General features: G+C 46.5%; 1 protein-coding gene across 1 annotated transcript in view; it reads left to right on the forward strand.

The window, feature by feature from the left end:
* Positions 1 to 22,382: 22,382 nt before the first annotated feature.
* The window catches only part of EXTL3 (exostosin like glycosyltransferase 3), a 242,058-nt gene continuing 239,033 nt past the window's right edge, over positions 22,383 to 25,407 (forward strand). Inside the window, exon 1 of the mRNA XM_038394993.2 lies at positions 22,383 to 22,522. The gene's annotated coding sequence lies outside the window, so the exon portion shown is untranslated. The remainder of the gene's footprint in view (positions 22,523 to 25,407) is intronic.

Here is a 25,407-nt window from a genome sequence, read left to right on the forward strand (position 1 = left end):
AGCCAAAGGCTGTACCTGCACCACTGGAGTCAATGGGAGTAGGATCGGTCCCACAGCAAGTCAGCTGGGATTAGGTCTTCTGATTCCTAGTGCCTTAGCCCGTATTGCTGCATGCCCTCTTGTTCCACCGAGCTGATTCTCTCCTCTCTGCCCCATTTCCACTGCCCCCCCATGCCTCCTCTTAACCCTGCATCCAGCTTTCCCTTTATAATTGTCTATGCATCCCCTTCATAGTCTGGTCCGCTACCCAGCAGCTTTCCTATTTGTTTCACAGCTTTTGAAGTGCAGTGCCAAAGATCCCAGTGGTTGGTCCCAGAGCAATAGCGGTCTTTGTGCTGGGAGAACCACTTGGGTTAATTGGAACAACGAGCAGAGACAAGAATGGAGCCCAGTGCGGAATTCAACAGCATGCTATGTACTGTCTGGTAGAGTCTCTTCATTCCCTCTTGCTGCTGGAGGAAGGAGGTTGCGTTATGAGCATTACTCATCCTCTGTGAACTTTTCACTACATGAAACAGAAACAAGAAATCATTGGGAAAAGTCCCATCTGATTCTGAGCCAATGGTTTGTCTTTATTCCTCAGGCTGCCCAGGTGTGCTGTTGATTCAGTGTCAGGTTTTTATTTTTTTTGGCACAGTTCCACAGATGCCTGTGTGGGGAGACAGACTTCCCCACTCTCAGGAGGGGGGGCCATTTTCTAATCAGTTTTTGTAAGGGAAATGAAATACAGCCTGCTCAGGATGATATTTACCCTGGACATATTTTTTCCCCCTCACCTTTTTTGTTTGTTTGTTTTGTTTATAAAAAACATTTTCTAATTTGTTTTTCTGTTCAATGTCAAGTCAGCGCAGCATCTTTGTTTTAAATTATCAAGGCCACAGCATGCACAACCATTTAAACTTGCCTTGATAAGAAGCACGATCAGCAAGAATTAAAGATTTAAGACAAAACGCCATTTTTTCTAAAACACAGTAGCTTTATTTCCTACCTCTCTCACGCACCCTTTCATAGAATCATTCCGCCTTGCAGTAAGGAAAATGTTCCAGAGAGAGCCAGTCTTCTAACACTCCATAGGGCTTGTCCTGGGATATGGTGTTTGGGAATCTGGGCTTAAAGGGGCTGGAACAGCCCCTGGGGAATTCCCCCAATGCAGGAGCAGTGTAGGGCTGGTGTACATCGTTTCGCCTTTCCCCCACCTCACAGTCCTTGGCAAAGGGGTCTGCTGGGTATGTGCCTGGAGGTGGAAGTGAGTAGATTTAAAGGGCATGACCAGGGTACTCAGCCCTCCAGCTATTCTGGGGTGCACAGCAGTCCCCAGGAAGCTGTTTCACATTGCTGTAAATTAGCGCAGTCCCTGAGGCTGCTTTAACTTACACTGGGGGCAGGGCTGCCCTGACTAGAGCAGGCAGAATTAGGGGTGAACAAAGGCAGCTTAATGCCACCATTACCATCTCCTCTCCTGGGTTGCCCATCCTGAGAGGTGCTGCTCAGAATCTGCCACACAGGCTGTAAAGCACAAGTTGTAAGGCAATTTGCGCAAGATCCCTGGCTTGTCTCTAGGGAACTCATTCAGACAAAACACAGGATGTTTCTGGAGTGATGTATTCACTCATGGGCGTAGCTAAAAAACTGTAGATTAACTCGCTGGATCAGCTTCCTATGTAGAAACGGAAGATTGACTCAGTGACGAACTGCCGCCCAATGGAACAATCCTCAGGTAGGATGACTTGGGGCAGGCTCTTTCCAGCCAGGTAGGTTGATGCTCTCTCTCAAAGAGCATGTTGGCTATTCCTTTCCGTACTTGGAACTGGATGGCTTGATAACGTACCTAGCGCTAATGCTTGGGCAGGTACCGACTTGCTCATTGCTAATGGAAGGAGATTCCCTAGCAGCAAGGCTCTGCGAAAGAGGAGGCCAAAACCAAACAAACATTAAATACATGTCCCCTTTAAGGAGGCCTCCAAACCAAACCCAGGGGGCAGAGTTCGTAGTTCTCTGATTGTTCTAGCAGGCCAGCAGGCTTTCTCCCATTCACTTTGGCCTCAGGTCAGGGAGCGTGCTACTTAACCCAGATCACAAGGCCCTTCCCTCAGAGCAACCAAATGTGTAGTCAGAAAAGCAAAGTCTCTGGAGCCTCCAACCTGTTGCAGCCAGCATGGCTTCTAGTCCGCTCCCCTCTGCTCAGCTTCCTTTCCCCTGGGTTATATAAATCCAGACTGTTCCTTAAAGGGGTACTACACCCCCCAAAAATACAATAAAAAGACAAGGAATGAAAACAGTTGCTGCCTCTGGAGGCCTTTTTGGTGGAACATGTTTGCTGGTGTCCACGTTACAAACCATTCCCCACTTCTGACACCGTCCTAGGAAATCACTGCTTCTGCTATTGACGAAGCCAGCTGCAAGACAAAGGCTGGAACAGGATAGAGCTTCCTCATGGTGGCTGAGAGGTGAAGTACTTTGGTCACATGGAGTGGGGAAGTTTGTGTTGTCGCGGGCCAAGTTACATCTGTTCTGTGGCTCGATGAAAAATGTTAGTCACCAGCAATTGGAATAATAATAAGTGGAAGAATGTGAAATGTTCCCTCGATGTAGACCATAAACACGGAGCACCAGCAGCGCCCACTGGAGTCAATGAGAACAGTGAGTGTTCATCATCTCTGACAATCAAGCCCAATGAGGCTCTTTATGCCAAACGAGGAAATAAGCAGAGGGCAAACATAGGTGTTTTAACCACCGAAGTCAGTCTCCATGTGACAGGGTATAAACTTTTGTAGCATTGACCCTGGTCAGGTGGCTGGGGCCTGGCAGTAAAGACCAGCCACATGTCACACCTTTAGCACATTGATCATCTTCTCTGAAAGGAACTGGCGGCAGCTGGGTAACTCCCTGTCTACATCCTTGACGTAGACATGTGCCAGCTTCTCTTCGGTTGTGTTCCCATCCCATCTGGCAAGACGAGCCGGGAGGGCAGGAGTCAGTATATGGCTGGGAGGGAAATCCAGAGACTTTAGGAAGTGCTGGCAAAGCAGTAGTAATGCTCTTCTCTAGGAGTCTGTACTGACCCCATTGCCCTGCCACAGCGCTAGGGGCAGATAAGAGCAAACCGGAGGTCCTGACCCCTCGTGCTCATTAAGTATCTTGTGGTGCTTCTCACAAAGAGAAAGGACATTAGCCCTAGTATCCTGGCTAACGTCCAACTCTGACATTCTACCTCTTTACATTCACCCTAAAGACTCAAATACACTTCCCCTCTTGCAAACCTCCGTTACCAGGGCGGAATGGTTGTATTCCACACCAGATGTATCTGCATTTCGGTGGTTCATGAATGATCCTCAGATATGCAGTTTGCCCATCATTTGGGAGACATTTCTGGATGAAAACTTCACTATAACTATAATGAATTATAAAGCATAATTCTTTTTTTAAAAGCATTGTTCTTTTAGTCTTTTGCCTTCGTTTTGACAGGCCACATCCCAGCTAGGGACTCTGTTTAATCAGGAAACATGAAAAATCTTATGTAAAGTTCTAGTTTCTGGCCAGCACCTCTCTTTCTCTAGCTGTGCAGTTGCTTATCCAATTAGACACTAAAAGAGGCTGCTTCCAGGCAGGTGCCACAGAGCGTGCTGCTAACTAATACAGTGCAAATGCTATCGGCTCTCAGGGCTCTATTTCTTTCTCGAGCACCCACCTCCACCACCCCGAATCCTTTTAGCAAACGCTATAAATACAGAAAGGTCTGTCTCTCTCCTGCTAGGGGGCTCGGAAGCTGTTTTCCCACGTATCTGGTATCTTCCCTCTGTGTTCCACTTCCTAATGCTGTGTGAGACAGATGGAAAGAAATGCGGTCATCTTTAGCTGTTGAAATAAAAAGGCTAATCCACCAGGAATAATAGACATAAGCTCTTTATCCGAACTGTGTTGTTGGGGTTTTCTTCAATGAGCTGATTACAGTGACATGGAAAAGATTAAATTCCACTCCCAGACCCTTATCCAGAACTCAGGTGATCCTTTTGGACCAGATCCTCAGGTGGTGTAAATTGGCATTACTCCATTCATGGATTTTGGAAGAGTGATGCCAGTTGGCACTGGTTGAGCATCTGGCCCTGTTTTTCCGGAGTAATTTGAATTTTCACATCTGGAAAAGCGGGATTTTTTTGCCAGAGCCTCATTTTGCATCTTCTCCTTGTTCTGTTAAGCAAGTGGAGGAAAAATAAACTTAGGGAGGACAAATGATGATGGGCTCAATGCAGAAGTAATTGGGTGAGGTTCTCTGACCTGTGCTATACAGGAACTCAGACTAGATGATCACAATGACCCTTCTAGCCTTAAAACTATGAAAAATCCTCCCCTTACATTGGCATGGCAGGTCCTGTGGAAGCTCACACATTTAAAGAAGATGGATTATCAGCATCAAGATCTGCCACGTGGATCTGAAAAGAAAACTTTGCTCTGTGAGCTGTTGTTTGTGTTCTCTGTTGGTTGTTCCCATGAAAAATTCATGGGTGAGCAGGTCTGTTTGATCAGAGAAAGCTCCTTCTCCAGTTCTTTTCTATCATTTCTGCCTCTTGTCATCTTTTCTCCACGGCTGCCCTGTGGGCAGCTCATTGCTGAACCTTTCCCTTCCAAGTTAGAAGTTGAAATCCAGCCCAGGTGATGAAATGCTGTTACTGTGGGGGGCTGTTTGATGGCATGTATGAAGCGAGTTGATCTGAATCCAGCTCCTTAGAGGTCTCCACCACACAAACACCACTGCCAGTTTCAGCAAGGCAACACTTCATTTCCCCTTGTTGGCAGGCTCTGCAGAGAAGTGAAGGTCTGAACAGGCTGTGGCTGTTGAGCTCACCCCTAGAGGTGGTGCGTCTCAGTCAGGGTGGCCTAGAGCTGAGTAAATAATTGATTTGGCTGAACCAAAAAAATCCAAAATATTTTTAACCAAATTTTTAACCGATTTTTTTCTCGCCAAAATGAAAAACCAAAACCATTTCATTACTGTTGAAGGAACCGTTCTGAATGTCCGTTTGAACCAGAATGTTGAGCCAAAATGTTTTAATACTTCCTGGGGGGGAGGGGGGGTTGGCCAGAATTATTTGCCAAATTCAACCTGCATTTAAAATGTTTTTTGGTGCCCTGCAGAATGCATTTTTCAGCAAATTTACTATGTGCTGACAAAAATTCACCCAACTCTAGGGTTGAGGCACATTGGTTGGGTTGCATGTGGAAAGCTGCCCCTGCTGCTGCCGCCCATCAGCCCTTTATACTTCCAAGGCAGAAAACTTGGGTCCCATGCAGATTGTTTGGGGCTGTCTAATGAGATTTCATTAAAAGCAGAGCTCCTTTCTGTTCTGTGGGAACAATAAAGACCCTCTCGTGGTGGTATGAGAAGGGGTTACCCCAGCGTGTGTGGCCCAGATTTCCCCTGTTGATATGTGGCACTGAGTTGATCTTCAGCCTCCACCCCAGAAGTGGTTGCATGTGGAATTGTTGTGTGTATGGTGGAGCACTGGAACAAACCTCTGCCTCTGGTTTGAAATAGTCCAGGATTGCTGAGCTTCAGGGCATGCAGTAAGGATTAATAAGCTACTTGTTTAGCAGGGACAAGAGGTGGGGAAAGTCCCATCTATCGGGTTGCATTACAGCTGGGGGAATCTGCTGCTGGTTTTGCACTGGTTGGGTTGGTTTTTCAAATAATGTAAAAGTGCCCGGACTAGCAGGTGGGAGCCTTTTTAATGTAATTATAAATCAAAAGAAATAAAGTCTATATGGTACCATGATTTTTCTCTCTTTGGTTGTATATTTGGTTAGTTGTGGATGTATCATGGCCTGATATTGTTGCATTATTATATTTTCTGTCTTATTATCTATTCCTTTCCTAATGGTTCCCAATATTCTGTTAGGGAATTTTGGATTTGCTGGTGCATATTGAGTGGCTGTTTTCAGAGAACAATCCACAATGATTCCAAGATCTTTTTCTTGAGTGGTAACAGCTAATTTAGATGCTATCATTTTTATGTATTTGTTGGGATTATGTTTTCCAATGTGTGTTCCTTTGCACTTATCAATATTGAATTTAATCAGCTATTTTGTGGCCCTGTCAGCCAGTCTTGTGAGATCCCTTTAACTCTTCAGTCTGCTTTGGACTTAACTATCTTTATATCATCTGCAAACTTTGCCACCTCACTGTTTACCCTCTTTTCCGGATCATTTATGAATATATTGAATGGCATTGGACCTAGTACAGATCTTTGGGGATGCTACTATTTAACTCTTTCCATTGAGAAAACTGACCATTTATTCCTACTCTTTGTTTCCTGTCTTTTAACCAGTTATTGATCCATGAGAGGATCTTCTTTCTTATCCCATGACAGCTTACTTTGCTTAAGAGCAATGATCTTGTGTAATGTTCCTACCTCTTGGGTCAGGGCACCCCTTTCCGGCGGCATCTGGAAGTCAGCACGCCCACCGGAAGTTTGTCACAGGGGAGAGATCTGAGCGGAGACTGTGCAAGTCAGCCAAATAGTAGTGCAGATCTCCATCAGAAGGGTTCAGTACACGCCCAGTTAATTGGTAGCCCCAGCCTTCTGGCTGGGGCAAACAACAATGAGCATGGGCTAAGTACTTAAACAGTTTATGGCCCTCAGCGTCCGGGCTGGGGCAAACAGCAACAGTCTATGGCTCTGGTCTAAAGGTTAATGTTCATCCAACCCTGCATACAAGGCTGGGGTGAGGGGTACTAGACCCACCCTGCTTCACTGGGTCCCAGCCCAAGGCCCTAGTAGTCACAGATGATCCAACCACAGGGTCTGCATGGAAACATGTGGTTGCTGCCTTGCAACACAACAGGACCAATGTCTTGTTTCCCTAGGCTATTTCTTTACTAGTTCCTGCTGGCACCACTCTGTCTCTGCTGGGATCTGGTTCTCAGACTTGCGGTTGGGAGGCCCTTCCTTTAGTCTCTCCCCGGGGGTCTCCCAGGGCACTGGGTTGCCCTTCTTCCCTGTGACAGTCCTGGACTCCACTGAGGACTCAGCTTTCTGGGACATCTGCCTCTTCCCTGGTCTGGCCACAACAAAGCTGCAGATCCCTGCTCTTATATTTCCTGCCCCACCCCTGCACTTCCTGTGAGGGGGGCAGGGCGAATGGAGGGAGGCTGCTCTCTGCCTTGTCAAAGGATTTCTGAAAGTCCAAGTACACTATATTAACTGGGGCCACTTGGCCCCTCAAAGAATTCTAATCATAGCATATCAGGGTTGGAAGGGACCTCAGGAGATCATCTAGTCCAACCCTCTGCTCAAAGCAGGACCAATCCCCAATTTTTGCCCCAGATCCCTAAATGGCCCCCTCAAGGATTGAACTCACAACCCTGGGTTTAGCACGCCAATGCTCAAACCACTGAACTATCCCTCCCACCAATAGATTGGTGAGGCACGATTTCCCTTTACAAAAGCCATGTTAACTCTTCCCAACATACTGTGTTCATCTATGTGTTCAGCAAACTGACAACAGAGATATATTGTGTTAAAAGCCCAGAGATTAACAGCCTGACCTTGCAATCTTTGCTGTCATGAGTACACCTTGCTCTCAGGAGCAGACTCATTGCATGGCTAAGGAATATTCAGATGAGTAGGGCTTTCAGGTCTGGCCCTATGGGGATCTATCTAGGCTAGAAAAAAAGGAGTTTTTAAAAACCAAGTTACCTAATGTGATTTGAAACTCCCCTGAACAACTAGGCTATGTCTGCACTTGAACTACTGCAGCTGCACTGCTGTAGTGTTTCAGTGTAGACACGCTCAATACAGTGACAGGTGGAGTTCTCCTGTCATTGTAGTTAATCTACCTCCCCAAGAGGCGGTAGCTAACTCAACAGAAAAATTCTTGCATCAGCCTAGCTCTGTATATTCCAGTGGTTAGGTTGGCTTAACTGCGTCACTCAGGCTTGTGAAATTTTCATATTCCTGAACAATGTAGCAGGAACCAAACTTTTTCATGTAGAACTTGCCCTAGTGTAGACATAATTTGGTATTTCAAATAATATTGGTTAACCTGATTTTAAAAAGCACCTCTCTCCCTGCCCAGTTGACCTTGGCCCTAAGTGATGGTTTGCGTACAGTAGAACAAGGGACCTGTCATCCCCAGGAAATTATGACACTCCTGTTATTACATCAGTACCTAAATGTATTGAGGTCACACCACAAGTCCCTCACCAGGATGCAATTTAATAAGTCACTTGCAAAACCTACTAGGTGCTTTTAATGCAACCTCAGTGGCTCTCATGATTTTAGATTTGTATTAGTGTCTCCCTAATATATTACAAATCTGCTATTGTGCTATATGACCACTTGTACATTATGGACCCTATCCCATTAATTACTGAGTTTATTCATATGTTTACTTGCAGTATCCAGCCATTAGATGTCTCTGTGCGATTTATAGTGTTTCCGGGCATATCTACACGTAATGCAAACTAGGAATCTTTTAGTTTGTGCCTTCAACGTCCACACTGGGGAATTACAGCACAGCACTTTGGTGGGCACTGCTATCCATGCTCCTGTAGCCTGAACTGCAAGGCAGTGTAGGCAAGCTCTCAGACTTTCTTTACCCTGGTAAACAAGGAATACAAAACTGGAACTAATTCTCTGTAGAAAGTTGTTTGTTTGTGTCTATAACTTGTAGTGGTTTTCTTTGATAAATCCCCTGTTTCAGGTGGACTGTGTTTCCATGTATCATGACACTGAGCACCTACAACTCCTGCAAGAGAGAAAGGGAGTCAAGGGCACTTAGCACATTGCAGGTTCAAGCTACAAACTAGGCAATAACAGGGAAAGGAAGTGGGAGAGACTGTGACAGGGAGAGTTCTCCTGTTGGCATAAAAAAACCCCACTTTTGCAAATGGCAAAAGCTATGTTAGTGGGAGAAGCACACAAACGCTTATGTCGGTGTAACTTACGTTGCTCAGGGACATGGTTTATTCACATCAGTGAACGACATAAATTATGCCAACATAAACTGTAGTGTAGATATAGCCTAAGCTCGAACGCTTGTCTCTCTTACCAACAGAAGTAGGTCCAATAAGACATATTACCTCACCCACCTTGTCTCTCTAATATCCTGGGGCTGACATGACTATAACAATACTGCATAAGTTAATTATGGGCATATATATCTACAAGGCTATGCCACAGATCCTCTAAGGTATTTAGGCACCTAACTCCAACTGAAATCAGTGGGATTTGAGGATCTTGACCTATGTGACACGTGATAAACTCTCATTACTAATTTTCTAACTTATCTTTGAAGTGTATTTACAGTAGAATTACTAGCTCTAAAATAAGGGCAACCTGAGAGGCAGAGTTATGAGCTGTAGACGATAAACAAAACTGACAAGTGTAAAAGACTGCTACCTATTAAACTAAAGTGGGAACAAAATTTAGGATTTGAAGCTAAATGGACAGATTACATAAAAGCATGTAACTTGCAAAATATTTCTATTGATGCCAGACACATTTATAAATCACAGTTTTGTACATGGTATTTTTATTACTCTAGTGAAAACCAACCCATACGTACCAGAGCAGTTCTGCAGACTAAGCAAGAGATGCAGTTACACTGGGACCACTTTTCCATCAAACAAGGGAATATCTGTTGATCCCAAAGTACTGGATAAGTGGAATCGTGATCAGTACAGATTACATGAGGGTCAGCAGCTTTATCTGTGTTATGCCTCTGGATGAAATGTGTTTTGACCCTACTTAGTTTTATTATTAGCAGTATGGAAGGGCCTAGATGCACCAGCCAAGAGTGGGGCTCCAGGGTTCTTAGTGCTGTACAAACAGAGTCAGAGAAAGTCCCTGCCCCAGAGAGCTTGCAAACTAAATATTGCCACTTTGAGATCTGTAATCGAGTGACTAGAGAGATTGAAGTGTTCTCCAACTGGTTTTTGAACGTTATAGTTCTTGACGTCTAATTTGTATCCATTTATTCTTTTACATAGAGACTGTCCAGTTTGGCCAATGTACATGGCAGAGGGGCATTGCTGGCACATATCAAGAATTATAACATTCAAAAACCAGTCGGAGAACACTTCAATCTCTCTGGTCACTCGATTACAGACCTAAAAGTGGCAATTCTTCAATAAAAAAAACTTCAAAAACAAACTCCAACGAGAGACTGCTGAATTGGAATTAATTTGCAAACTGGACACCATTAAATTAGGCTTGAATAAAGACTGGGAGTGAATGTGTCATTACACAAAATAAAACTATTTCCCCATGTTTATTCCTCCCCCCCTTACTGTTCCTCAGACTTTCTTGTCAACTGCTGGAATGGCCCACCTTGATTATCACTACAAAAGGTTTTTTCTCTCTCCTGCTGGTAATAGCTCACCTTACCTGATCACTCTTGTTACAGTGTGTATGGTAACACCCATTGTTTCATGTTTTCTGTGTATATAAAATCTCTCCACTGTATTTTCCACTGTATGCATCTGATGAAGTGAGCTGTAGCTCACGAAAGCTTATGCTCAAATAAATTTGTTAGTCTCTAAGGTGCCACAAGTACTCCTTTCCTTTTTGCGGATAAAGACTAACATGGCTGCTACTCTGAAACCTGTCATTAGCTGCTGTTGTTGGTTGTCTGTTTAATTGCTTAGCTCCTGAAGGAGAGCATGGGGAATAGCCCAGTTCATCAGCAGCCCGGCTGAAAAGTGCTGCCATAAATTGTATCAAGACTGTATGGAAATCAATCCAAGTATTTCTTGGATTTCACTGCCTCCCAATACACAGTGGGCTGCCAGAGAACTCTGAGAGGGAGAGAGAGAGAGAGAGAGACCTGGTTCAGTACTATGGCTAGTCAAAAAATGCTGCTGAATTTTTGTGGGGGTTTTTGTGTGGACATGTTTTTAAACTTTTTTGGGTTTTTTTGTTTTTGTTTTATATTTTTGTTGAAATTCCCTGTGAATTTTTTTTTCCAACATGAAACCAGGAACTGAAAAATTTTACTAAAATTGTTCAGTTTTCAGTAAATTTGCAGTTTCTGATTTTTGTGGTTGAAGAACTAGAACATTTCACTGAAAATGAAGTTTGTCCCCTAAAATGTTCATTTGTGACTAAAAGCCATTTTTCCTCAAAATTATAATTTGTCAGAAGCATTTCAACAAAGCTGTTCAGTACAGATGCAGGATCAGGGATCCCCTGAGTTCAGGGACTAGCTCCATCTTGGTGTCAGACTGGGGAAGCCGGGGCCTCCTGTGAAATGAGACAACAGGGGCCTTTGAGGGCAGGTTAGACTATGGGGGCTCAGGCTGAGGCTCCTCTTGACCAGCAGTACCCAGGGGTGGTGTGTCCTTCACTCAAATATGGGAATTGGAAAATTCTCCCTAATATTGGCATTCTCCAGTGGGCCCAGCTGCTTCAGAGCTTGAACTGTCACATGTGCTGCCCTCCCGCTATTTACCACCTTGTGTTTGAATTAATGTGGTGTTTGAGATCATGCCCAACCACACTGAACACGGGAATGCACTAAATTCCAACACAAAAAGCAACAGAAAGTGACAAGACACTGCCCCGCCCTCCATCCCTACCCTCTGTGCCTGCTAGCTCCACCCGTCTCCAGGATTGGTGTCCCCTCTCATGGGTGCTCTGAGCTAGGCCTTCGATCCACAGCTCAGCAGGATACGGGCTTAACTTGCTACTGTCTGGAGACATTGGAAGGCCTCTGAGTCCTAGAGACTCCTGGGAAATTTCTCTGCAGGACAATCCAAATCTGCTCCCTGTGAGACCTTGGGCAGTCGTTTCCTTCTCTGCCTTAGTTTCCCTCTGAGCTTTCAGCCTCTTGCTTTATGCTGGCAGGGAGAGGGGGCTTATTTGTTGGGCTCCTCTTTTGCTGCTGGGAAGATTCTGGAGGTCGATCACCCCCCCTCACCCCCCGTATTTCTATTCTTTGGTTGCAAGCCCAAAGCTTCCAGAAGCAAACAAGTGCTGGGACGGGGATTATAAATAGAGCTGTCTACGGGCCCTCACTACTGTTTCTACTCTGGCATTGCTGCAAGTGTGAGCAAGTCAAGTCAATAGGAGCTGGAGGTGCTCAGCCATTCTGAAATCCAGCGCAGGTCCCATTCATGCATTTTACATTCAGGGCACTAGACGGTTGAGGCCCTGTGGTAATAACTAATGTACCGAATGACAATTTCAGTAAAACACAAAGAGCAGTAACCTGCACCTCATTTAATCAGCTTTCTGAAAATGTGTTATGACATATGAAATTAGCAAGCGGCACTTAACCAGTAATGTATTTCTGACACAAAGCACCGCTACTGCTAACAAGCCAGGCTCCAGCAAACCCAGCCCAGCCACTTCCAACAGCAAGGACTTAACTATATGGGATGCATTGTTGGAGATAATATCCTGGCACGGTTTTGTGACTGCCCCTTGGATTTGAAACAATCTCCTAGTTCTCTTGTGCCAATCTCCACCTTTTCTCCATTCAAATCCTTCCTTAAAACTCACTTCACCCGCAAATCCTCTCTCAGAAATAATCGTCCTAAGAAACACTGTCTGCTCTGCTTTAGGAGTGGGTTTGAGTGGCCCATGTATTTTGTGTCCTGGCAGAAAATGCAGTTCAATCTGGTTTCTAATCTCTGTGAAGCAGGGCCATGGGACCAAATTCATCCCCCGTTTAATTTCAGTGACTTCAATTGACTTCTGTGTTCATATAGCACTGGGAAAAATATCAACAACCTGCCCTTCCACCGAAGACCGAGCCTCTAGCAGAGGAGGAAAAGCAGGTGCCAGTATAAAACTTGCTCCCTCCAGCCCTTCTGCTGCCCAGTGAATCAGAATAATTCAGTGATTTCAAAATGGTCATTCTCAGTCCCTATTCGCATGCTGATCAAACAGTGGGCTCGTCCCCTCTCCTGGACCCTCTTCAGATGAGTGTAGTAAGAAATGTTATGATGTTGTCAAGTCCGTGTAATTTCAACTATTATAGTCGTATCATCCTCTTCTCGGTGATATCAGAAATGACTAATTGCCATTGAAAAGTTGAGGTGGATATAGTGTCTTGCTCTGCAAAGCCTGAGTCATCTCGTGGAGGTAGGATGGATCAGCTCCCAAATCAGTACAAATAATCCTGTGAAGGTAAATAAAAAAAACATGTTACATTATATTAATCACCGAGGGCTGCAGAAATTACAGATGATTCTGGGTGCCTCAACTTTTGGGGGTCTGATTGAAGACACTCTACAGGGGTTATTTTTAGACCATGCTGAGCACCCGCCCTCTGCAAATCACCCCCTTTTAATTGTCCCATGTTTGGCCCTCAAAAGTTGAGTTCCCCCTCTCCCCCAAATCACTAGTCACTTTTGAAAATCAAGCCTTGGTGGCACACACGTCAAGGTTCTGACAGAGGCATTATGCATGGGAGTTTCAGAAGCACTCAGCACTGGCCTAATTCTGCTCCTCAGAAAGAAGCTAATAGTAAGACTCCCCTTGACCTTCATGGTAGCAGTGTTAGCCTAATGCTAAACTATACGGATAAAGAAAAGGAGTACTTGTGGCACCTTAGAGACTAACAAATTTATTTGAGCATAAGCTTTTGTGTGCTACAGCTCACTTCATCAGATGCATTCAGTGAAAAATACAGTGGGGAGATTTATATACAGAGAGAACATGAAACAATGAGTGTTACCATACACACTGTAACGAGAGTGATCACTTAAGGTGAGCTATTACCAACAGGAGAGCGGGGGAGGGGGGAGGAGGGAACCTTTTGTAGTGATAATCAAGGTGGGTCATTTCCAGCAGTTGACAAGAACGTCTGAGGAACAGTGAGGGGTGGGGGGCGGAATAAACAAAGGGAAATAGTTTTACTTTGTGTAATGACCCATCCACTCCCAGTCTCTATTCAAGCCTAAATTAATTGTATCCAGTTTGCAGATTAATTCCAATTCAGCAGTGTCTCATTGGAGTCTGCTTTTGAAGTTTTTTTGTTGAAGTATTGCCACTTTTAGGTCTGTAATCGAGTGACCAGAGAGATTGAAGTGTTCTCCGACTGGTTTTTGAATGTTATAATTCTTGACGTCTGATTTGTGTCCATTTATTCTTTTACGTAGAGACTGTCCAGTTTGACCAATGTCAAAACTTCTTAATGGTTGTGGAAAATACTATTTGTCTGTTTAGAGATTTGAACAGGTAGGACAATAGCCCTAGTCAAGATAAATGTATCAGAAGAGCAATATCAGGGGATTGTGACTGACGTTATCAAGTAGGCAGCAAGATTAGCTGGGTACTTTATTCAAGCAAATTTACAAAAAGGTAAACCATCATGCTATTCTTTCACTTACACTCTTTCCAAGTGCTGTCTCTAGTGTTCCTAAGTATGTATTGCATCTACTCGCTCCTGCTCTACTTTATTGTTTGCACTGCAGTAGCAGGTAGGAGCCCAAATTCAGGTCAGGGCCCCATTGTGCTAGGTGTTGTTAAAACACATGGTAAGCAACAGTCCCTGCTATGAAGAGTTTTTAATTTAAATAGACAAAACAAACAATGGGTGGAAGAAAGATGCCCATTTTACAGATGGGGAACTGAGGGAGTCTGGGGCACAGGTAGGAATCAAACTCAGATTGCTTTAAGCCCAATCCCGTGCCTCAGCCACCTAACCTTCCCTCCTCCTGTAGTCACCTAGTGATAGAGGAAATAAATTTGCAGATTATAAGGCCAGACAGGACCAGGGTCCTTGTGTGGTCTGACCCCGTTTAGTGTAGGCCATAGGACTTCCCTGAATTTTGAGAACATCCACTCTTGATTTTAAAATGTTCAGTGATGGAGAGAAGGTGGATGAGGTAGTACCTTTGAATGGACCAATGGCTGTTGATGAGAGAGACAAGCTTTTGTGCTTACACAGAGCTCTTCTTCAGGGATAGAGATTCTACCACAACCCTGGGTAAATTGTTCCAATGGTTAATTATCCTCACTGTTAAAAATTGCGTCTCATGTCTGTGGGACTTGGTCTAGCTTCAAATTCCAGCCATTTGATCTTGTCGGATCTCAGAAGACCTGGATTCTAGTCCCCTCTCTGTCATCAGCCTGCTAGGTGGCCTTGGGCAAGTCATGCCACCATCCTGTGCCTGTCAGGCCTCTAGTGGCTGGTTTGCAAGGATCATAGGGTATTGTAAGCCCTCATCTCGTAAAGCACTTTGGTCCATATGCAATTTGCTGGATTGGGGTTGATTTCTGGCCTCCTGGCATGAGTCAGGGTTACAAAAGGTTGATACCCCTGTGAGGTTACATGCTTAGTATCCAATGACCTCAGTGGCTACCCTTACACATAGCACTTTATTAGCTCAGGGATTTAATTACTCACCCATCACTGCAATGTCCAAGCTCAGTAGAGGCCTTTACTTTATCAAAGTGCCGTATATGTTTTCATCAATTGGGTTCCAAGTATAATATACAGTATTACAGAGGGAAGCTTTGTTACTGCTGTTTTTATACATGTGAAGAATACTCCCCACTCAGTTGCTCCACTTGTGCTAGCTCTCCCTGTTTCTTTGCAGTATGTTAGTTGCATCCTGTGCTTTCAGATCGTTACTTGACAAAAGTTCTTGCTTCCCCAGTTGATGATTTTCCTTCACTGCAATTGCACCCTTCCAAGTTTTTAACACTGTCAATGTAACTTTGCTTTACTGTGGCATGAGGTGGTAATCAGAAAAGTGTCTCTACGAATGCTATTGTGAGGGTTCATATTTTAATGTCGCTCCATCATTTCAGATCAAATAGGCCAAATTTAAAGTTCAAGACGTTATTTTTCTTTTCTAACCCAACAGGCCTGCAAAACATCCTTGGTATCTGAAAAATCAAGCTGTGTTCTTTCTGCCTTTCCCTCCGCCTGCATTCACCAGGATGCTGTGGTAGAAAATCAGCTGACAATTCTAACAATACATGAGGTAGAACAGAACTCAGCTCCCTCTCCCATAACTGCATTGGCTTCAGGGTTAACAGGAGTAAGAACATGCTGTGGCCAGTATAGCAAGCAAATATCACCATGACACAGAGAGCTAATATGGTGGCTAAGAAAGTGTCATTTATACATACAAAGGGAAAACTCTTCAAGAGCCAGACTATGTCTTTAAAGCACGGCTCATGCTGATAGGAGTGGATGGGGTTGTGGTGCAGTGGGACATCCTGGTTGACTCAAAAAGAAAAGGAGTACTTGTGGCACCTTAGAGACTAACAAATTTATTTGAGCATAAGCTTTCGTGAGCTACAGCTCGTAGCTCACGAAAGCTTATGCTCAAATAAATTTGTTAGTCTCTAAGGTGCCACAAGTACTCCTTTTCTTTTTGCGAATACAGACTAACACGGCTGCTACTCTGAAACCTGGTTGACTCAGAATTCCTCCTGGAGTGCAAGGTGGAATGGCAGCTGTCACCCTTGGAAAGGTGCAGTGGTGGATAGAGCACCATATCTCCTCTAACCTCCCTGTCCTCTCTGGAGTTGTACAGATCTGGAAGCATTCATCAAATCACAGATGATTAGGGTTAGAAGAGACCTCAGGAGGTCATCTAGTTCAACCCCCTGCTCAAAGCAGGACCAACCCCAATTAAATCATACCAATCAGGACTTCACTACCTTGGATAAGACTTTGGGCTCAGCAAACACAAGATCTGTGATTGTGTCTGGTTTCAGTGGAGTGGAATGATCTGTTCTGTGTCACCATGCCCACACCTCTGTGGAAAGCTGGCCCGAATCTGGCCCTAAGTCTCTTTGCCGCTTCCCTGATTCTGTGTGTGCCTCTTCCTAGCACCTTAACCCTGTAATGCTTCTTGTTTATGTCCTAGTTCTGGTTCTTCTTGGTCAAAGTTCCTGCTGTCCCCAAAGATAATTACTCAGATTTGTTCCTCCTTTAAATTAATTTGGTTGATTGTGAGTAATCCAGTTTATATTCTTCCCTTTGTCTTTTCATCTTCCATGGAATGTCTGACTTTCAATCTAATCTCTCTCCTGGCAGAAAATACACAGCCACATGACATGGACTGCTTTTGTGGGTCTTCCTCTGTATCCTGACCTCAGGGCCAGATCCTGAGAGATGCTGAGCAAATCCTGTTGACTTCAGTGGGAACCGAGCATGCTCAGAAACCCTCAGGATCAGGAGAGTCTATTTTTCCCCACACTGTAGGGACCCACCATCTCTGGGGTGGAACACTGTAGCGATTCTATACCACTACGCAGCTGAATAGTTGAGGAAAATACTGCATCCAGTTGAAACTAGAGGAGGAGTTTTGGATAGGTAGAATATAGTTACCCCAACTGGAATTTGACCAGGACACTACATGTGGTAACCCTTTCCTCTTGCAAAAAGTGCCGCAGACTCTTTAATGAACGCTAACTTGGCTTGCGGAATGATCCTGAATGAAAGCACTACGGCCCTATTGGCATGCTGCTTCAGGAAGCATAGCACACTGCTTGCTGGACCCCTGCTAGGTATGGCTGGTGGTCTTCCATCCAAGCACTAACCCTGTGCACTACTTGCTGGATTGCCAAGGCAAGGTAATAAATTCCATTATTAGGTATGGATAAACATCAGGCCATGTTTCTACATAGCTCACAACATCAGACAGATGAGAGAGAAACTAGAAAACCATATAGGCATCCAAGGTCAAGGACTGGTGAAAGGATGCTGAACGTATCTTACCAATGAGGGAATGAAATGAACTTTTGGAATTTACTGGGATGACTCTCTAGAGCATCTGAAAAGAGCCAGGATTGTGACTATTATTGACTCTGCCATCAGCATGCTTGATGTTATATGAAATTGGGCCAGCTAGTAATCTTAGGGAGGATTAATGACCCACCAGAGTTTGGCAGAAAGCAGCACGTTTATTATTCTGATAGCTAAGTTCAAAAGAAAAGCAGTTGGGGAGGGAGGGGTGTCACACCCACGCTCGCATACTCACGCTCCCAGGACAGGCACGGCACTGGAGATGTCAGGATTCTTCAGGGTAAGCGTATGAAGGCAAGTCTTCCCACAGCACGATGAAATGTAGTGCGGAAAACCACTGGCCAGGTGGTCCGGGCCAAGGGCCTTTATGGGAGGTACAAGCTTCTGAATGCACTTCTGAGCATATGGCCCCTTCCCCTTTTAAGGACCTGCTCCTCATGACCTGCGACTAGAGATGACTTGGCCATGTCTGGTTGGTCACACTCCACCTCAGGCAGTGTCTATGCAGTGTCCATGCACTGGGGGTGTGATCGTTGTCCAATTAGAGTTCCAGTCACCTTGTCTACTTGGGAGCCCTTCTGATCTTCCACCTGTTCAACCAGCCCATTCATCCCACAAGCATTCCAGGAGGGAGGGGGAGGGGGAAAGCCACTTCACAGGTATTCAAAGAGGGAGAGGAGACAAAAAGGGAGGGGGGGAAGTGTAACAGACCTTTTGAGCACACAGATCATACATAGCATACAGATCACTGCTGCTCCTACAACACTTGGCATTGGGCAGTCGCTGAGCAAGCATGGCTCATGCCCTGGGGAGCATACCTTCTAAATGTGAAGGCTGAAAGCAGCATTGACCTTTAAGTAATGTGACAAAACTCTGTCCTTGTCTCAGTGGGTCCTGTGTTCCCTGGAGAATTTCGCTAGCCTCAGAGGCTCATTGTGACCCTCCACATAACCCTTCTCTCTCCAGAGACAAGGGTCACAATCTACTGAGCCATTTTCATCATAAGCCAGCAAGGGAGGTGAGGAGAAGCTATCCTCCCTTGCATAGTCTCTGTTGTCTCCCAGTCTAAGTGATTAACCAGGGAGGAGGGCAAAGCGAGGAGCCAAGGCCCGCCCTCTACTCCAGGCTCCAGCCCAGGGACCCTAATAGTATCAGCCATGATAGCTGACCTTTTAGAAACATGACATGTATAATTCCCTGGGCTACTTCCCCCACAGCAGCCCTCACTTCCTCAAGCTCCACTTCACCCTTACCTCAGGGCCTCCTTCCTTGTACCTGATATGGTGTGTACTACTCAGCCTCTCCAACAGCACAACTTCTTCCCACAGCTCCTGACATGCACACCCACCTGACTGGCTGGGAGGCTTTTAACTAGTTTCAGCCAGTCCCTGATTGGCTTCAGGTGTCCCAATCAACCTAGCCTTCTCCCTGCCTTCTGGGAAGTTCTTAATTGGCCCCAGGTGTCTTAATTGACCTGGAGCAGCTTCCGTTTCACTTATCCTGGTACCAGGGATTTGTGTAGCCTGGAGCTAATATATCTATCTCCTGCTACTTTTCTATAGCCATCTGGCCTTGCCCCATCACAGTAAGCATAGAGCAGCTATCAAATTGAAAACATGCCTGTGTCAATAACACTGTTTCAGGCCATATCAAGGGCAGGGCTGTGGATGTTTGAGACCCAGTGCTTTCAAATTCAGGGAAATTGCTTCTTGGCATCTAGCATCTGTGGGTGTTTCACTCTCGTAGACTTGCACTTTGCAAGGCTGTGCCAGTATTCACAGTAGGATGCTGAATGGAAGCAGACAAAATTTTCCAAGCTGAGCTGGGAACAAGACATTGCAATCTGCACAGATGGTGCCCAGGCAGTGCCAGGTAAAAATAGCATAGAACTTCATAGAGATCCAAAGCATCGCAGCTATTCTCTCTCTCTCTGACACACCGCCAAGCTCTGGCTGCTCTAGAAATGCCTGAAAAGCTTCGTCACATCCTTAATGAAGCTGTGAACTTCATGAAAGGCTGTCGGTCCTATGCATTCTGAACTTCTTGCCTTGCTGTGTGACAAGTGAGGTTCCCTTCACCAGCACTTTTGCACTGCAGCAAGGAAAAAGTGCTAACTCAACTCTTCAAATGGAGAACAGAAGAGCAGGTTTTCCTGAGTCCTCCGCAATTCACCCTTGCCTTTCAGCAATTGGTGCTGGGGGGCAAGCTCAACTGACCTTGCTGACATCTATGATAGCTGGACTCTTATCTGCAGGGGCGAAATAACTGTGTTCTGCCCATGCACATCAGGGCAGAAGAGTTCATCAGAAAACTCCATCTGAGTGCAAAGAGAAGACCTGGGGTATTTTCCTCTTGTATCAGATTTCAGTGGAGGGTTTGAGAGCTGGTCAGAAACAACTGGGAGCTCACAAGTCAATATCTGAGGGAATTTTTGGCCCAGCTGTGGGATTATTGTCCTGATGATCCACAGAAGGAAAAGAAGTGGATCGCCAAGCTTTTCATCCAAGATGCTAGGTTTCAGAGTAGCAGCGGTGTTAGTCTGTATTCGCAAAAAGAAAAGGAGTACTTGTGGCACCTTAGAGACTAACAAATTTATTTGAGCATAAGCTTTCATGAGCTACAGCTCACTTCCAAGATGCTATTGACTTAGCAGTACCACTGTGAGACAAATGGAGAGACCCTACTTGTGAATGGACCTTGCAACTGACTTTCTCTAGCTAGGAGCTCAGCCACGTTTGGCTGTCTGTGAAGGAGAATACTTAGCTTTAGTTGCAGAAACCTGAAAGTTTGCATCTTTTTTTCATCCTGGTTTCTTTGAGAGTCGGAGTCTTTGTTGGTGCTGGAGATTTAAAAACAAAAGCCTGTCAATCAGAATGAACCTGCAAGAGGAAGGATGGCCGTGGGATGAGGGATTGATCTGAGATATGTGTGTGGTGGAGGTCGGCTTCAATTCCTAACTCTTCTTCAGGTGATCTTAGGCAAATCACTTAATTCCTCTGGGCCTCAGTTCCTCACCTGTGAAATGGGGATGATGATTATAGCTGGCTGGGAAATAGAAATCTTGTTGTGTGAAGAATCTGGCATGTTTGACGTATTTTTTCATTTTGAATTGGGATGAAAGGTCAAAAATTCAAATTTTTTTTGCAGGAAGGGATTTCCAGAAAAAAATCAGTTTCAGAGGGGGAACAGAATTTTTCAGCTTCCTGCCTGCGGGGAAGGTTCTTGTCACTTTCACGTTATCCCAGCAGGCAGAAGATAATGAAATTAACAAGAGCTTTCCAGGTGGGTAGCTGGGGAGCCTCATTTTGCTTTTCCTGACAGAAAATCTAAATTTTCCTGCAGAAAATCACATTGTTGCAAAAAGTGCATTCTCCATCAGAAAACTATTCCAACATAAAATTCCCAACAGTTCTAATACCAACACTTATTTCCTTTGTCCCTCTAGTCCATTTAGAGGTATAAACTCTTCAGGGCAGGAACTGTCTCTTACTCTGTGTACGTATGGTCTGCAACAAGGGTGTGCCAGTCTTGATTGGGGCTTTTAAGTGCTACTGGAATACAAATAAACATAGTCCAGACTATATCTTTCCCTGGTTTGACCTGGGGTGGCTAGGGTGCCCATATGTCTCGTTTTGGCTGGGACAGTCCCCTTTTTAAGCTTGGTCCTGGACATCATGACTTTTTTGGGGGGCAAAAACGGGCATTTGTCCCATTTGCTATCCCATTTAGAGTGGAGAAATGTTTGGACAAGAGCCAGGGGGAACCAATGCCCAGTTTTGCCAAAAAAAAAGTCATGACATCTGTGATGTTGGTTCAGGCTGAGAGCCTTGCCTGGCCGGACTTGGGCCAGCTCTGAAAGGTGGGGCTCAGGCGAGCTTTGACACCAGGCAGCACGGGGCTGACCCTGAGACGCCGTCACTTACCCAGTGTCCCCTTTTCAATTTAAGGAAATACGGTCACCCTAAGGGCCGCCTATCTTCCCTCAGTTGGGCTGATGCCTCCTTCGCCCTGAATGTGGTACCTCCAAGGCCTCTAACCCGAACCCCCAGCCCCTGCAATTGTGTGACACAGCCAGGCCTGGAAACAGCCCCTAATTCCAAAGCTCCCAAGGGGTGCCCCAGAGCTGCCGGCCCGGTGCATTCACCAGGTGCTTCTGTCACGGAAACTTTCCACCAAATGCATCCGATGAAGTGAGCGGTAGCTCACGAAAGCTTATGCTCTAACAGATTCGTTAGTCTCTAAGGTGCCCCAAGTCCTCCTTTTCTTCTTGCAAATACAGACTAACCCGGCTGCTGCTCTGAAACCTGTTCTGCATGGATCGCACAGCGGGAGGGGTCCCCGCTCAGGCTACGGGCCCCTTAGGTTTTCCCCTCCCGGACACCCACAGTCATCAACCCTCTTCTTTCAGAGGCGTCGCCAGGTTAGTCTGCATCAGCAAAAACAACCGGGGGGGGGGGGGGGTTTAGCCCACGAAAGCCCAAATAAACGTGCTCGCCGCTGAAGCGCCACCAGGCCGCCTGGCTTCAGCCCGAGCCAGGGCAACTGGTCCTTCCCCCCCCGCCCCCCGCTTCTCCACCAGGCGTCGCCCTCCCCCCGCTTTTGAGCGCTGCTTCCCACAATGCACCATGCGCCGGGTGGCCGCGGCTCGCTCCGGCTCCGCACCCGGGGGGTTATTGCACAAGGGCTGCCGCCGCCGCCGCCAGGGAGCTGAGAGCCGGGGCGCGCGGGCGGCGCGCGCCTCCCCTGCCTGCCCAGCAGCCTCCCCGGCGCCTGCAACGCCCCTGCGCGCTTGGCCCCCCCCCGCCGGCAGGTAAGGGCTGGAAGCGGGCTGGTGGCTCGTAGTTCGGGGGCTGGGGCTGAGACATGGCTCCTTCCCCTCTGCCAGCAGCTCCCGGCGGGGGGGAGAGGAGGAACCGGGCGCGTGTTGGTGGGGGGTGGCGGGCTGAGGCGCGATGGGGTTTATCCCCCCGCCCCAGGCTTTGGGGCTGCTTTGCACGGAGCAGGAGGGGGTTTCCGAGCCGGGTGCCCGGGCATCGCTTGCCCAAGCGCCCCCGGGCGGACGCCGGCGGCTGGCCCGCTCGTGTGTGGCTGCGGAGCGCGGGGGCTCGGTGCACGCTCGTGTGCCCGGCGGGAGCGTGCGCGCTGGGCAGGGGCGGGATGGGAAGCCAGCCCCCGGCGTGTGCGGGATCTCGGGTGGGCGGCGGGTCGTGGTTGCGTCTTGTAACTTCCCACCCCCGAAAAGCCACGCGCCCGCCCCAAAGGCACGTCCCGCCCAACGCCGCCCTTCGCCGGGCTCGCTGTCGGGCCGCTCCGCGTTGCGAGCCGGCGGGTTCCTTTGTGCCGGCGCGGAGCGAGAGGCGGCCGGCCGGAGCCGGGGAAAGCGGAGAAATCTCACGCCGGGGCTGCGCCGCCCCCCAGCGGCCCCGCGTGAAACCCCCAGGAGCGGGGGGGGGGGGCCTGGCTCTGTGAACCCCAGCTTCCTTCTGTCTGCCCGGCCCCCCCCGCTCCTGGATCTGCAGGGCAGCCCCCTTCGTCCCTTCCCACCCCTCCCTTTCCCATGGGTGGGGCTCTGCCCCGTGCAGAACTTGCTTGGGCTCTGGGTGTGTGTTTCTGTGTGTGGGGGGCAGCAATGGGAAAAGCCAAACACTGATAGGAGCTAGTTCCCAATATATAAAATACATCAACAGTGCATGGCGCTCTAGGAGTGCGTGTGGGACAGGGTGACCAAAGCACAAATGTGAAAAAGCGGGACAGGGGGTCTGGGAGCTGTAGCTCAGCAAAGCTTATGGGCAAATAAATTCGTTAGTCTCTAAGGTGCCACAAGTCCTCCTTTTCTTTTTGGAGGGTAATTGGCACCTATAGAAGAAAAAAAAAAAAGCCCCAAATATTAGGACTGTCCCTATAAAATCAGGACGTCTGGTCACCTTAGTATGGTACCACCGTAGCTGTGAGGGAAAGCCCACAGAGTTTGCTGCGGTACTCTCATATCATTATAGATTTTTTTTTTTAAAGCAAGATCAAGCAGCAACATACTTCTCAGTTCGGGGCTCTCTGATATTTTCTTACATGGCAGCGTAAGGCTCTTGTCTCCTCCTCCTCCCCTTCATTCTGAATCGGGGGGGGGGGCAGTTTGGAATTTGTTTCTGGTTTAAAAAGCAGCCACCCATCATGCTGGGTCAAATTAAGCTTGGGTCAAAGCAAATACCTGGAGTTTGGGCAACTTCAGAATTGCAACCCCTTCGCCAAGCCCTGGTTTTGGTCCAGTTAGTGTATTGATGGTATAGCACAGCACTTCAGTGCAAGCGAATGGCAGTCAGTCACGTTACAGTCAAACCCAAGTGAATCCTTCCCCTGGTAAATCTTTCTTTTAAAAGAAAGAACCTTGCCCTTTGGAAAGCAAGGAAAATTTGATCTTTGCAATCATTTTTAAGGTGCAGAGAAGCCCTTCCTGGCAGGGATGATTTAGCAATGCCCAGAGAGGAGGGGATGGAAAAATTATCCCAAATTCTCTTTAGCTTGAAAGTGGGTGTTTCAGGATTTCCCTCTTCCTGCACATCACTTCTTATTGGTATCTATATCTCCTTTTCATGTTAACTCCTCATGCTGGGATGTGGATAATTAGGGCACTTCTGATTTATTTTCAATGAAGATAATACTGCTTCTAAAATCAGAACCCCGAGTCTCCCATTGTCATTGAACAATTTTCTGTCTTCCCCTCATCCCCCATGCTGGCGCAGTACTCTCGGCACATTATGCTTCCAGCGTAGCCTGTAACTCTGGGTCTGGAGGTGATAGATTTGGAAGAAGCCTAATGCTGTATTAGCAAGACACTACCTACGGATTTTTTTTTTTTTTATTTAAATTGTAGAGCTGTGTGAAAGCACCAAGGAAGAGCAACAATTAAAAAAAGGAAAAAAGGGGATTTTTGTCAGGAACAAAAATAGGACAGAAGCTTACATCATGAAACACATGGTTTATTTGAGAGGTTTCAGAGTAGCAGCCGTGTTAGTCTGTATTCGCAAAAAGAAAAGGAGTACTTGTGGCACCTTAGAGACTAACAAATTTATTAGAGCATAAGCTTTCGTGAGCTACAGCTCACTTCATCGGATGCATTTTTTTTTCCACCAAATGCATCCGATGAAGTGAGCTGTAGCTCACGAAAGCTTATGCTCTAATAAATTTGTTAGTCTCTAAGGTGCCACAAGTACTCCTTTTCTTTTTATGGTTTATTTGTTTATCTTTCCCACCACATCAGACTACTGGGGCTCACTACAAGGGCAAATGCTCCAACCTAGTATCTTCCTTTAAAACTTGTTTCTAGTCTCTTATTGTCTTAAACAAAATCATCTGAACAAACTTCTTCCCTGTCCTCTGAGGAAGCTGCAGTCTTTCAGAGGCTCTTCTTTTCACTCCTCCTTCCCCGCCTCACTTTTTAAAACCAACTTGCTGAGGTCCTGCTGGCTGCAGGGTCCCAATACAACACAGCCCCTACAGGGGTGTCCGTAAAGCAATTAGACCCTGAGATGAAAGGGGCCCTGTAAGTGCCAAGTGTGATTACTGGTGGTGGTGGTAGCTGTTATATTGCATTCAGTGCTGGGTGTGCTGGCGAGGATTTGGTGCAGAGTTAATGTTCTGTGCCACTCTGGGATCATAAGGCAGTGGATGCTATAAAGCAAAGAAGCTGGCACCTTTCTC

Source organism: Dermochelys coriacea, chromosome 3 (genome assembly GCF_009764565.3).
Source record: "Dermochelys coriacea isolate rDerCor1 chromosome 3, rDerCor1.pri.v4, whole genome shotgun sequence".
NCBI lineage: Eukaryota > Metazoa > Chordata > Testudines > Dermochelyidae > Dermochelys > Dermochelys coriacea.